Source organism: Mus pahari, chromosome 2, assembly GCF_900095145.1.
Source record: "Mus pahari chromosome 2, PAHARI_EIJ_v1.1, whole genome shotgun sequence".
NCBI lineage: Eukaryota > Metazoa > Chordata > Mammalia > Rodentia > Muridae > Mus > Mus pahari.
In genome coordinates, this window is record NC_034591.1 from 29,070,147 (window position 1) to 29,083,552 (window position 13,406).

A 13,406-nucleotide genomic window follows, 5' to 3' on the forward strand; every position below is an offset into this window, starting at 1 on the left:
TGTTCAACATCCTTAGTCATCAGGGAAATGCAAATCAAAACAACCCTGAGATTCCATCTCACACCAGTCAGAATGGCTAAGATCAAAAACTCGGGTGACAGCAGATGCTGGCGAGGATGTGGAGNAAAAGGAACACTCCTGCATTGCTGGTGGGATTGCAAGCTTGTACAACCACTCTGGAAATCAGTCTGGCAGTTCCTCAAAAAGTTGGACATAGTACTTACTACCTGAGAACCTAGTTATACCACTCCTGGGCATATGCCCAGAAGATACTCCAACATGTAATTGGAACACATGCTCCACTATCTTCATAGCAGCCATATTTAGAATAGCCAGAAACTGGAAACAACCCAGATGTCCCTCAACAGAGGAATACAGAAAATGTGGTACATTTACACAATGGAGTACAACTACTCAGCTATTAAGAACAATAATTTCATGAAATTCACAGGCAAATGGATGGAACTTGAGAATATCATCCTCAGTTTCTCAGTCACAAAAGAACACACATGATAGATACTCCCTGATGAGCTCAAAAGTTCAGAATTCCCAAGATTCAATTCAAAGACCATATGAAACCTAAGAAGAAGGAAGACCAAAATATGGGTGCTTTAGTGCTTTTTAGTAGGGTGAACAAAATATTCACAGGAGGAAATATGGAGACAAACTGTGGAGCAGAGACAGAAGGAAAGGCCATCCAGAGACTGCCCTACCTTGGGTTCCATCCCATATACAGCCACCAAGCCTGGACTCTATTGTGAATGCCAGGAAGTGCTTGCTGATAAAAGCCTGATATGGCTGTCTCCTGAGAGGCTCTGCCAAAACCTGAAAAATAAAGAGGCAATTGCTTGCAGACAACCATCGGACTGAGCTTGGGGGTCCCGATGGAGGAGTTGGAGAAGAGACTGAAGGAGCTGAGGGGGTTTGCAGCCCCATTGAGGGAGCAACAGTGTCAACAAGCCAAACCCCCTGGAGCTCTGGGGACTGGTCCACCAACCAAAGAATACACATGGGAGGACCCTTAGCTCTGGCAACATAGGTGGCAGAGGATGGCCTTGTTGCATATCACTGGGAGGAGTGGCCCTTGGGCCTGAGGGTGTTCGATGCCCCTGTGTAAAGGAATGCCAGGGTGGGATAACAGGCATGGGTGGGTGGGTGAGCACCCTCTTAGAGTCAGGGGAAGGGGGTTTGTGGAGGGGAAACCGGGAAAGAGGATAACATTTGAAATGTAAATAAACAAAATGTTCAATTAAAAAATCTTTATGAGCCGGGCGTGGTGGCGCACGCCTTTAATCCCAGCACTCGGGAGGCAGAGGCAGGAGGATTTCTGAGTTCGAGGCCAGCCTAGTCTACAAAGTGAGTTCCAGGACAGCCAGGGCTATACAGAGAAACCCTGTCTTGAAAAACCAAAAAAAAAATAAAAAAAAAAATAAAAAAAAATCTTTATGACAAAATAATTTAGGCTCATGATAAACAAAAGGCAAAGAGGCGGTATCAGTATTGGGCTAAGAAATATGAGAGAAATTAAAAGGTAAAGTTAAAAAGAATAAACCTAATTCAAACTTCAAGTAGGCTCTTCTTTAGAAAGTAGGAATGGCAGACATGCAGACATTTCCTTTTTTTTTTTTTTTTTTTGAGATAGGGTTTCTCCATGTAGGCTCCAAAATTTGGGATTAACTGTGTGCATCACCACTCCGAGCCTTCCCTCGCTTCTTTAAATGTTGTGTATATGAATCTCAGCTAAAAATAATGTTATAATGTTTTGTTTTATTATCTGGGCACCCTATTTTTTCATATTTTACACATAAAAAATAAAACTATTTTCTAAAATAAAGCAAATAATATTTTCTAATCTTTGCTCGATAATTTATTATAGGCAATAAGAAAAATATAGAGGCAGATGCTTGCAGCCAACCATTGGACTGAGCTCGGGGGTCCCGATGGAGGAGTTGGAGAAGGGACTGAAGGAGCTTTAAATATTTAAGAAAATTAAAAACTTATACTTTCGTAAAAAGCTACTCTTTCTTAATGTATATTAATGGCCCCTTCTAAATAGACCAAACCTATTAGGTAAATATGTCATTCTCTATTTAAAATGATTTTTCTGTCTTGGTTCAATTCTGTTAGGTTGTAACAATGCATCTTAAAATTCCTCAGAAATCTTTTAGATGGCTCAACAATTCCCCTCTAAAGGCTTCCTTAGTACTCAAGTATTTTGCATCATTTCAATCTACAATGATCAAGGTTAAGCTTGTTTTGTTCCAAGGGTAAAAATTATTTTAAATTACTCTGTCATAATAGACCAGACATCCTGATTCATTCACTAAGCCATCCATTCAGCCATCACACGTCAACTGTCCTTTACATGTACAACATTGCGATAAGTCTGACAGAGGAAAATAGCTGTGAATTACACAATGGGTGCTTTAAAACATTTCCTGTTTAGTAGGAAAGTAAAAAATGTGCAAAAGACAAAGCTGTACTAATTGGCAAAACAGAAATACAGGAAAAAAATAGGATTATCCCTGGGAAGGTGAAAGATACTTGCCTCACCCTCTCTGGTTGTCTCATGTCGCTGAGACAGAGCTGACCTATTGTAGCTGATCTTGCTTATTGAATTGGATGAGGAGAAGAATTGATTAAAAAAAAATATGTAGGTGTTGCGTTATCTGTGCTTGAATGATGGAGCATTCTGGTCCCTGGAAAAATGCATTGTAAATTTTAAGGATCAAGGTCATCCTTGTGAATCATTTTAATTATTCTAACTCAGATGTTTGCAACAACAGATGCCTCAGGATGGTCCTTGACTCCCCTCTCCACCCTCTCATGATGTAACTCCTTGAGACATCCTGAGCAGAAGGGCAAAGGCAGCCCAGGACCAGGAGGGATTGGCTACGCTGTGAAACATCAAATGGACACTGCTCTTTCCAGAGGAGTCAATCTGGGGTGCAAACCGCAGATGACACACACGTTCAGACCCTACGTAGAATTCTGTGAGTTGTCTGAAGAACCTGCAGCAGCTGCTTTTAAACTTGGCAGTCGCATGCTTCCTTTTAGAAAGTGGCTTTAATATTTGTGCTGCTTTCTTTCATTAAATGCACAAAAGAACATGCAAATATTTCTACTGAGTATCTTTTTTTTCCTACATTTTAAATTTTTATTTATTTATTTATTTATTTTTGCATTGAACTATAAGAGATAAAACTCTGATTGCCTCAAGCGAAAGATGAATCTTAACAACTTGGAAGCAAATGTGCCTTATAAACTTTATGCCTGGATACTTGTACCTTTGCCTTCTAGTGTATCTGAAGAAACACGAGGATAGTTGTATTAGTTGTATTTCATGTTGCTGTGGTAAAAATCCTTGACAGAAGCAACACAAGGAGAAAGTTTCTTTCAGCTTACAGTTTGAGTTACAGCTACTACCATTGTGGTGGGGCCACACACAGTGAGCTGGGAAGCTGGACACATTGCATCCACAGCCACGGACCAGCAGTCTCAATTCATCTGGACCCTCGAGATCACTCAAATGCAGGACCACCAAACAGACAGCATACTCCAGCCGATATGAGGCCCCCAGCACACATACAGTAGAGGACTTCCCGGTCTCTGTTCATTCAGAGAGGATGCACCTAACCCTCAAGAGACTGGAGGCCCCAGGGAGTTTAGAGGTCAGGTGGAGTGGGGAGGGGGACATCCATGTGGAGATAGGAGGGTGAGGAAGGGGTGTGGGATGTGGAGCAGTCGGTGGGTATATTGGGGCAGAGAATGGAATATGGAGTGTAAAATATAAATTAATTTTAAAAAGAAGATATAGAATTGCCGAGGAGTCAGGATGCTGTATATACCACTTGGAGATTGCCATAACTAGGTTGAGGTGGAAAGTCCTGTCCACTGTAGATGATGTCATTGCCCTAAACTGATATCCTGAGTGGTGTGAAAAAGAGAAAGTGAACTGGGCACAGAATTCAGAGTTCTACTGAATATCTTACTGATGGCAAGGAATCTGAGGTAGAAGGATCATTTAGAGGGACTGAACTATCATTTTAGCAAAGTAAATCTTTAACTACCCTCTATCGTGCAATAGATTATTTTTTAAAGGTCAGTGGAACAGAAGTCCTAATTAGTTAACAGAGCTTATGAATTTCCTACTTTATAAAGCTCAGCTGAAATCCTGACTTGAAAACTCAGGATTCTTTTGTGTCTGTCCAGAGGTTAGACTTCTCATTATATCACTTAAGACGGTCTCACTCCTGGGCTCAGGCAATCCTCCTAGATCAGCTTTCAGAGTAACTGGGACTGTGGGCGATCTTGGCCATGCCTTACTTTACTGAATGCCATTGTAAGTGGTTATTTTATAGAAAATGAGGACAAATAGATTACTAGAGTTTGTTAAATTAATTTTTTAAAAATTCTGGCATCCCTGAACTAGGGAAAATAACTGCACATCTCTAACCTAAGTGTTTTAGCCTTACCCATATTAAAAGAGTATCAAACTACAAAAATATAAGATGACTTAGAAAGGAGTCTCTCTTTGCTCCTAGATGGTTAAAATTCTTTCCCATATCTTCAACATGATATATTATTGATAGTGCCAAGGTCATAGATGAAGACAGACCAGTATCTCTCCATGTCTAGGAGAGGCTGTATTTGATACATAGTATCATTTATAGTAACTGTGTTTCTTCCACTATTCAGAAATATATATATATATATATATATATATATATATATATATATATATATATATATATTCTAATTCTACTTAAACCCAACAAAAGAACACAAAAATGCCTCTGTAGCTTATGACCAGCATATTTCAGTGGTTCTCAGTATGACATCACTGAGGGACCATATTGACACACATCACACATGGCATGTGTGATGGAAGCTCAGTGTTTCTGAGAAGAACCAGATCCTGAGGGTTAGTCGCTGACCTCTCAGAGCACACTGCAGCATGGGAGCACGGGCACGCACACCTGTGCGTGTGAGAGATTAATAAACAGAAAACACAATATGATACAAGTTATATGAGTAGGTGTCTCTTCATCTTTATAAATTTCAAAGTCTTAGAATGCTCACTGTGCTTATAAAAGTTGTTTGGTCCCACGTCATGGCTAGTTCAGACACCAACATTCCAGTCACTAACACGGTGCCGCTGTGTCAGTCATTAACTTGTTCCTCCAAAAGCACGGTGATCATTTGTCACACATTCATTGTCTGCAGGTGTCAGCCCTGTGAAAAGATCAGACACACAGACATGGGAGGAGTTTATTCTGGTTTCTTTTCCTCACAGAATGATCGATGCATTGCATTCTGTGAATACCAAATTGCCGTTTCATGTTCAAATTCTATGACTAGCAAACCATAGCATGTCCTTTATCTTAACTAAAACATCATCATAAATTTTTATAGTCACAGAATACCTTTTATATCTTATTTAATGTGCATTTACTTAGTACTATCCAGTTCATGGAGACCCTAAACAGAAAATTTTAGGTTTTAAATAACTGAGACATGTGAGAACGGCTGCTTGCAAGCATGTATGCTAGCTAGCTTCCTTCTCTGGTAGTTGTGAAAATTAAAAAAAATAAAAAAAAAAGTGGGTGTCTGACTTACAACTAAATATCCTAACATAGCTTCCAAATTTAAAAAAAAAAAAAAGACAAAACAAACAAAAGAAACAGAACCAAAACCTTTAAGAATTAACCTCATAACTCTATCAGTGGAATTGAAAGAAAATGGCACAGAGCTATCAGATTAAAAACAAAAAGCATTTTTTGTTTATTTGCTTCATTTTCAGACCATTTGAGGTCCAAAGGAGTCCAACATTGTTTAGCTTAAGGCCATTTAAATAGTTTAAGGGAAGGCACGCTGGAGGTGCTTTTAAGTCATGGAAAGATGCTCTAAGGGCTGAGATAAGCCAACAGAAGCTGGCACAGAACAGGATGTCATTTATTTCACAGTTCTCAAAATGTGGTCCCCAACAAGGAGCAACAGTGTCACCTTTATTGTTAAAGAGGTAAATTGCTAAGCCCCTTCCTATCTAATCAGTAACTCCAGGATTATAACAACCAGAACTTGGAGAGAACATCAGTTCTAAAGGTACTTGCCCAGGTACTCTAGAAGACCTGTGAACGCCTTACATGCTGAAGTCCTGTTCTGCTGCTGGCTTTGCAGGAGTACATCAACTTCTCAAAGAACCTCTCCATGATTTAAAAGCATACAAAAAATTATTTTCCTCATTCTGTTGTTGGATTCATCAGGGAAAATAAGAAAACTTGGGCAGATGGTGAGGGCCAGAAACCGGAAGCGTAAGCACGGGACGAGTCATGGCTGGGTTTGAAGGAAGGAGAAGAAAAGTGTGAGCCAAGCATTGGAGGTCACGTGAACTATGAAGGCTGAGGACCTCACCACACTCACCAGCAGGCAATTTTTCCAGCAGTGGCACTTATGAAAATTGTGGCGTCTAATCACTACAACGGTGATCATTAGTCCTTTGGGAAACATGAAAGAAACATGGCTTGACTTCCAACATGGATGGGATGGAAAAGAACCTCGTCGTAAATTATTTGAAAGATGCAGAGGAGATTGATAAGAGAATGAAAAGGCATTATCTGTACATTGTAAGCCAGAAAGAAGAAGAAAGTACAGAGAGAAGAAATCAGAGACCATGTGCCAAAGCAAACAAAAAAAAAAAGGATTTCTATATCAACGAATAGGAAAAAATAGGATACATTAGCAAAGAGGTCAGAAAGAAAACCAAGTACATACAACAATAAATAGAAGTAGGATAAATTCATCCATAGAAGTACAGTCATTAAACTTATATGTAATACACAAAGATTTGCCTTAAAATAGAATCCAGACAAAAACAAAATAATTTATAAAATCAGGGTCATAAAAGTGAAGGCGATTATGGGATGGATCCCCAGGTGGGGTGGTCTCTGGATGGTCCATCCTTTCGTCTTAGATCCAAACTTTGTCTCTGTAACTCCTTCCATGGATATTTTGTTCCCTATTCTAAGGAGGAATGAAGCATCCACACGTTGGTCTTCCTTCTTGATTTTCTTGTGTTTTGCAAATTGTATTTTGGGTATTCTAAGTTTCTGGGCTAATATCCACTTATCAGTGAATGCATATCAAGTGAGTGCATATCGTTTGTTATTGGGTGACCTCACTTAGGATGATATCCTCCAGATACATCCATTTGCCCAAGAATTTCATAAGTTCATTGTTTTTAATAGCTGAGTAGTACTCCATTATGTAAATGTACCAATGTATCCAATGTATCCATTCCTCTGTTGAGAGACATCTGGGTTCTTTCCAGCTTCTGGCTATTATAAATAAGGCTGGGCAGACACTATTGCACATGCCAGCAAAATTTTGCTGAAGGGACCCTGATATAGCTGTCCCCCGTGAGGCTATGCCAGTGCCTGGCAAATACAGAAGTGGATGCTCACAGTCATCTATTGGATGGAACGCAGGGCCCCCAATGGAGGAGCTGAAGGGGTCTACAACCCTATAGGTGGAACAACAATATGAACTAACCAGTACCTCCAGAGCTCGTGTCTCTAGCTGCATATGTAGCAGAAGATGGCCTAGTTGGCCATCCGTGGGATGAAGAAAATATCTAATAAAAATTTGAAAAAAAATGTGAAGGCGAAATGGAGAGACCTAGAGTTATAGAATGAATGCCAATATTCTATGTAATAACGAACATTTGAATAGGATGAAGAGTGGACAATCCGCAAAGCAAATAACTTTCATGAATATTTATTTTAAAGAATTGCACAACATTGAAAGTGATAAGGAAAATCGATTTCTTTCTCTTCGGTAAGTTTGAGGGAAAGGGGGAATGTAGCAGAGTCTGGGTAATAAAAAGTGAAGCGATGTGTCTTACATCAGACTTCGTGGGAAAAGAAGAAAGACTAGCTACTGAAGTGTTTGTCTTTTTTCAGTACTCATTGACTAAGCACAGGCAAGAGCTGGTGGCACACATCTGTAAGCCAGAACTCCAGCGGTGGAGGCAGGAGGCTCAGAAGTTCAAGGTCAGCTCTGACTACATAGGGAGTTTGAGGTGAAACTGGGCTACTTAAGACACACTCCCTACTAAAAAAGAATTAGAAACATGCCACATATCTAATAGTATGTAACTTCCAGGAAAATTCAAGATTTAAATATTATTACAGAAGAAGAAGAAGTTTGAGGAATCATTTTCGTAATCCTGGGGATGCAGAAAGTGTATTGAAGGCTTACTAGAGATAAATACAGGTAGGAAGACTCACAAAAAAGTGAGAGAAATATGGTTAAGGATGAAGATGTTTCATGACGATCTGGTTATAGAAAATCAGAAGGCAAAAATGTGGTGACACACCTTTGAAGTCTGAACACGTGGGGATGCTGAAACAGGAGGAGCTAAAAATCAACAGACAGCCTGGGCTACAAAACAATATAGCATCTTGCTGTCATCACCATAGAAGAAGAGGAGAGTAAGGGAGGCTAAGAGGGGAGGAGGACTAAAAAGAGGAGGAGGAAGAAATAAAGGATGGTTTGAGATACCATTAGTAGAAATGGAGACTGGAATGTTTTTGAAAGTCATTTTGACCATTTATAATTCTAAAAGAACATTAAAATGTTATTTCCTTTTGTTTTGGTTGGGGTTGTAACATGATAAACACTGTCTCTAGCTATGTACAAACTGACTGTTGAAATGATGCTGACTAGAGAAATAGAGTTAAAAGGAGAGGCAGAGAACAAAGACAAAGACAAAACTGGAACCAACCATGTCATTAGGCCATGCTCACTGGAATAAAAAAAATAAGAGTCATCCAAGTACATGTATTCCTCCTCCACTCAAGAACTACAACCATAAGAAAAGGTGAGCCAAATGGTCACATTCGATGGGCAAGGGAGAATGATAAGTTGTGTGACAGTTCTAACAAGACTACATAGTTATGTCTGGATAAATAGATTACAGTGACCCACATTCAATACCTTACTCCAAAAAAAGAAAAAAAGAGACAAAAACAAAAAAACATTGGTCAAAGGTCCAAATATTTGCAACTAAGATGTTTATCAGAGTGGCCATGAATACAGTGAAAAAGGAAACAGCTGTTCAATATCATAGAGCTGAATAAATAAATGATGTCATAGCATCTGAAGAAGTAACCCAACCACTTAAAATATTGGTGCAGACTATCTGTGGGCATGGACAGCTACCCTCAGGATGGAGTGCATCAGATACCAGATGGCATGCCTGAGGGTACTGCTCAGTGGTAGAGTGTCTGACCAACCATACAATGCCCTCGATTCCATTCTTAGCAGTTACAATAAAAAGTCACTTCTTATTATATTTTAAGGAAAAGTGGGGACTTACTGAATAAAAACACACTGGGAAAAATCTGCCTGAGTTTACTGGACTGTGGAGGAATTGGCCGAGACTAGACAGCTAAGGAAGGTGGAGGAGACGATTTGCATAAACATGTGTATGTTAAAAGTGTGGAAGGAAGTACATCAACACTTTGATAATAGTTTTTACCTATTTCAGACTACAAAATAATGGTCATCTGCATTTTGTTTCTGTAATGAGCTTGAAATAATTCTATAATTAATAGAGAGAAACAGATCCTCTTTGCCTTCATAGTGGCAAGAACAGTAAGAGAAAAACATTATGGGATTAACCTATAATTGTTATGTGTTAGCAGCACCCTAAATCACAGTGAAATTGGGTTAGATATATTCCAGTTTGGAGTTACATTCAAGCTTGGTTGGAAAACCAGTATCATTAAATGCCATTAATCATTAATATTCATTGAGTTGCAACAAAACTAGTTTGCTGACAGTCAGAAAGCCAGGCATTCAAAGCAGAATAAGAAACATGGCCTCATTACTCTCTTTTGACATTAAGTTGCTGTTAAGAGCATCCCACACATTTTAATACCCACATGGATGGGAAAAGTCTTACCCTGAAAATAAATTGTGTATCTGCCATGAAGCAGGGACACACTACTGCTATCCAATTCTAATCAACTGGCAAGTTTTTATTCTTTGTTCCTTCATTTGTTTGTTTGTTTCCTGCAGTTTGGTTTGCTTTTTTGTTCTAAATATGATACTTTAGTCCTCGGCCTAGGATGACAAACCTAACCTGCAAGATGACATTTGTGTGAGGTATATATTCATAAATCTCCCAAGGAGTGCCAGCCCATCTGTAGGAGTTTAAATGTTTGTTCAGAATGCTGAGCCCGTGGGTTTTCATGTGAATCTGAGGAATGTCACAGCGGTGAGAGAGTCAGGAGGCATGGAGATGGAAAAATAACATCACGGCAGCTCCAGTCCTCACCAGGGGTAACTTAGCCCATGATTGCCTTTCTTGCCCTCGCCTTTGTCAAACTGACCGGAATTACTTCTGGAACAACAGCTTCACCAGTTACAGACACAAGTGACCACAAGAGAATCATAATACACAGGGGCAAGAGAAACCAGATAGCATTTTACCTGTCAGCATTTGCAGCTGAAGCAGCTGACATCTAAAGAAGTCACGCTGTCCCTCGGGGACACACAGGAGCAGACAAGGCAGAGCTTGATTCTTCTTATTCCCTGATGCAATTATTTGTCTTTGCCAGGGAAACATAAGTTACTAGTTTTTCTTAACCCAGATATATTTCAAGTATCAAATCTGACTCAGTGTCTATTGCCACATAACCAATTAGTACTAATGTGAATGCAAAACGACTCTCACTTATTCAGTCATAGCTTTTAGGCCAGTATCTATGGCATAGCAAGAAGGGACTCAACTCACGTTCTCTTTACATCTAAATCAAGATCTCAGCCTTGCCATGGAATTCTCTTCCGGATCTTAAGGCCTTTCCCCAGCTCAGGCCATTGTGGGAAGATTGCATTTCTTACGGGTTTAGGTCTGCAATCCCCATTCCTTGCTGCCTGTCAAATGAAAGATGTACTCAACTCAACGTGCAGAGGTTACCCTTACTTCTTGACATGGAGCCCTCTAGTGTTCAAAGTTGAGAAAGAAGAATTCAGGAGAGTAGCTGCCTGACCAAACCCCAATTTCCAGGACAGAAGGAGGGGGAGGAAGAGAGGGAAAGAGGAGGAAGAATGTTCCATAGGCTCAGTCTTCCCATCCTCCAGGTTTGCCAGATTGTTCTCTTCAAAAACAAAAAAACAAACAAAACAAACACTGATTATTAAAACTCTCATAATTATCTCAAGCCAACCCAGAATAAACCCACCTCTTTTTTTAAAGGCAGCTGTGCCATTTAACATCATAGCCTACCAATCATTAAGTTCAAGGATTCCTCTACACTCAAGGCATAGACCACCTTAAAATTTCGACCCCTGTAGAACATGAGCAATCTAGCAGCTGCCATGCCACTGGCCCAGCTGTGCCCTCAACAGAGCTGAAACAGAAGGCCACATCACCACTCAGCATGTTTCTGAAGACATTGCTTGTGAACACTGTGGATATGCAGACCAAAACCCACAAAAGCACTTTGCTCAAACACCAAATGTTAAACAAAAAAGTTAGAGTCTTATAACGCTTTGTGTAAGGGGAGCTACAAAGACTGGAGGACCTGGGGCTATTGAGGCAAACAGGGGTGCATCGTAATTTCTGGTTTGAGTTTATGTATATCAAGTACTCAGAGTTCTTTCCTTCTCATGAAAGAGTTATTTTCTGATTCTCCTGTCATCATGAAGATGAAAGGAACTGCAAATGAATGACTTTGCCAAAAGTAAGGACTATGTTCCATCTATAATGATCTTAAGCATCCTCTTTTGAACTAATGCACTTTGCATTCATTACATAGACCAAAATATGTCGAGAGATGCTGCCAGTTGTCCTTTCTGCCATTTCTATGGTTACAGCTCAATTCCATACTCTGTATCTTCTTGCTGGTCCCCATATTAGCTGTTTGCTATATTGAAGCCTCTATTTTCCTCTTCAACTCACCTAGTGCGCAGGGCAAGTTTAATGCTTGTTGGTCTACTGCTAGGGACAGCCCAAGCTTATGAAACACTCCCCTTTTCTTCTAAAAGGTGTTAAACCTCTCCTCTGACTACAATAGCCAACAGCTCCTTCTTTCTTCCACTTCTACTACACGATAGTTTTATTTGTTCTGCTTTGTTCTGTGTACACACTGTGTAGTAAATCTATTGAAGGCAGGGTTAGGGGGGGGGAGGGAGGAGAGGAGGAGGGAGATGTATTTCATTCACTGTGCTTTCTAAACAGCAGGTGCTCTCAGATTTCTTAAGTGCCAGGTGGGTTTTTTGGTCTTACCTTTTTATATATACACCAATAGAATATTGACTTATCCTCTATTTGAAGTAAAAGAATATCAGTTCTGAAGCTTGCTCACAGAAAACAGTTTCTGATAAATTGTCCCACTGAAAAGAAATCTATATAGCTGACTACTTACTCGTCTCTTTGATAGTAAATTAATGCTTAAGCATATGAGGTTCTGCAATGTTATATACACATACTTACACACATATATACACACATATATGTATGAAAATAGTGGAAACAGTGTAGAATACAGCATATGGGGAACTCAATGCAGCAGGAACATTGGGTTTTTTTTTAATGGTTTATTTTAAATTATGCATATGTTTGTCTGTGAACATGAGTGCCAGCAGAGACCAGAAGATGAAGTTGGATCCTATGGAGCTGTAGGTACAGTTTGTTGTGAACTTCCAGGCATATGTGCTGGGAACACAACTCAGGTCCCTTGGAAGAGAGATATGAGGACTAAACTGCTGAGCCACCTCTCTGGGACCAAACGTCAGTGAGTTAAACAGTAAGTGATCATCAGAGATCCCAGGTCTCTGGACAATGAAAACCATAAGCATCCACCATAGGCATCTATTGCTCAGGATTCTTCCCTGATACATGTGTAGTCTGTTAAAACAAGACATATTTTACACTGACTCTAAAGACTATCCATGATTTGGCTCTACCTTATAAGTCTAACCAACTCTACCCCACAACAGAGACTCAGAAGGGTCATCTTATCTCCAGGTTTGCCTACTCTTGTTGGGGAAGGATCTCTTTTACTCCTTACAAATATGTCTTCCTCTTACCAAGCCTGCCCAGTCTATCTTCACCACAGTATTCTCATATCTCAGCTCCTTCTACATCTGCCTGATGGGTTTCCACTTAAACAACATCCTGCCTAGATGATAATAGCCTTGACATACATAGTGTTTCTCTCAGAACAGTAGATTTTCTCCAGTTTCCAATCAGACCTTCTCCTCTATACACACACACATACACACACACACACACACACACACAGAGAGAGAGAGAGAGAGAGAGAGAGAGAGAGAGAGAGAGAGAGAGAGCACACTTTATTTTCATGGGTGCCTAGCTTCATCTTCAGTGTGCAACA